The sequence below is a fragment of the Emiliania huxleyi genome (assembly GCF_000372725.1).
Source record: "Emiliania huxleyi CCMP1516 unplaced genomic scaffold EMIHUscaffold_1, whole genome shotgun sequence".
Classification (NCBI taxonomy): Eukaryota; Haptophyta; order Isochrysidales; family Noelaerhabdaceae; genus Emiliania; species Emiliania huxleyi.
Genome location: NW_005202428.1, coordinates 471,571 through 473,627, shown reverse-complemented (window position 1 = coordinate 473,627; position 2,057 = coordinate 471,571).

Below are 2,057 nucleotides of genomic sequence, written 5' to 3'. Positions count from 1 at the left end.
GCTTTTCCCCTTCCTGGAAAAGGCTGCCCCCCCCCCCCGCCCGGGTTTTCCGGCAATTTGGATGGGCAAATTTCTTCGCCCCAAAAGAGCGATTGACCCGCGCCCGAATTGGGGATGCTCTCGCTGAGGGCAGATCCGTTCCTTTGGCGGGTTACCACCCCAGCCCCCCCCCCCCCCCCAACCCTCCAGCTCAGACGTACACCTTGATCCCGCGCTCATTGCACGCCTCGCGCAGCTTCGCCGCGGCCGCCTCGCCGATGGCGCGGTTGCCTAGGAAAGGTCCAAGAAAGGTCGAGGAGAGGTCTTGGAAAGGCGCCTCTCGCTCATGGCGCGGTTGGACCGAGCAGGTTGAGGAAGCTCAGCGCCGGCGCGCCCTCGAGGGAGGCGGTGAGTGCGTTGGCGCCTGGCGGAGAGGGCGGGGCCACACACACACTGTCTCGGCCACAAGGAGGTGTAGGTCCGCCGTCACGGCGCTGGGCGCTGGGCGCTCCGGTGCCTTGGGGCGGTTATAGGGCCAGGGCGGTTAGGGCCAGGGGGCGGTTAGGGCTAGGGCGGCTAGGGCTAGGGCTAGGGGCTAGCTAGGCGAGAGAGTGGCCGCGGCGCCCTTGTCGGAGATAGCGTTTGCGCCGAGGTCGAGCGACTTTAGGCTGGTCGCGGCGCCGGAAGAGAGGACGGCCGCCACGGCCTCCGCCTCGGCGTCGCCCCAGCGCAGGTTGGTGTAGTCGAGCTTGGTCACCTGGGAGAGGAACAGAAGAAAGTGAGACGGCCAGGCTCTGAGAGACGAGATGGGAGCTAGGGACATGTAGCATGTGCATGTGCATGAGCATGTGCATGTGCATGTGCATGTGTCGGCAGGGAGAGGGGGCGGGGAGAGGGGGCGGGGAGAGGGGGCGGGGAGAGGGGGCGGGGAGAGAGGCGGGGGGGGGCGGGGGGCGGGGGGGCGGGGGGAGACGTGGGGATATGCATATGGGGAGAGGGATGGTGTGTAGTCGAGAGCATGGTCCCACCTGGGCCAGCCGCTCGCTGAAGCCCGCCGCGTAGAGCGCCTCCACGAGCGGCATGTCATCCCTGGGGTGCGAGAAAGACATGCCGCTGATCTTGGCGGCGAAGGAGGCCGGCGTGACGGGCGGCGTGCCTATTCTCTCCTCGAACCTCCCCATCACCCCCCGCGCCTGCCTCCCCAGATCTCCCACCTCCTCTCGGCCCAGGCGGCGTGCGCCTAGAGTGCTCAGCCCGGCGGCGAAAGAGTGACACGCGCCGTCGGCGCGTTCAAGGAGGGCGGCGTGACGCGCGGCCGCGCGTGTCGCGACGCAGCGCTGCACCAGCACCGACGCGCTCTCCGCCTCGCTCGCCGCCGCCGCCTGCGGGAGATATACGCGTCTCGGACATGTCCTGGACATGTCCTGGACATGTCCCGGACACGACGCGCCGCCCTCTCCCTCGCTCGGGGCGCGTGCGGCCGTGTGTGAGGTCCGCGAGGGCTGCCCGGCTGTGGCGCCCTAGATCTCGGCTAGAGAGCTCAGCCCGATCTCGGCTCGATCTCAGGCCCGATCTCGGCCCGATCTCGGCTAGCGATCTCGGCCCGATCTCGGCTGACTCGCAGCTCTGTCTCGGCTCTCTCTCCGTGCACCGTGAGGGCGAGGACTCGCTCCCCCCGCCGCTTGGCGAGCATGGCGAGCGAGACCTATCACTGTGACTCCTGGTTGTGTTCTGCTTTCCCCGCCGCTTGGCGAGCATGGCGAGCGAGACCTATCATTGTGACTCCGGGTTGTGGTTCTGCTAGCCCCGCCGCTTGGCGAGCATGGCGAGCGAGACCTATCATTGTGACTCCGGGTTGTGGTTCTGCTTTCCCCGCCGCTTGGCGAGCATGGCGAGAGCGAGCGCCTCGCAGTAGCACCTGGTGAGGGGGAGGGGGGCGGAAGGCACCTTAAAATGGGGGGGGGGCCCTGGGACGGGGAGCCCGGAAAATTTGTCAAGGCGAGGGCCCCCCCTCTAAGGTAGGAAAAAAAAGGGTCCCCCCTCATAATTAGACTCCAGGGGACTTTTCTCAAGCAAAG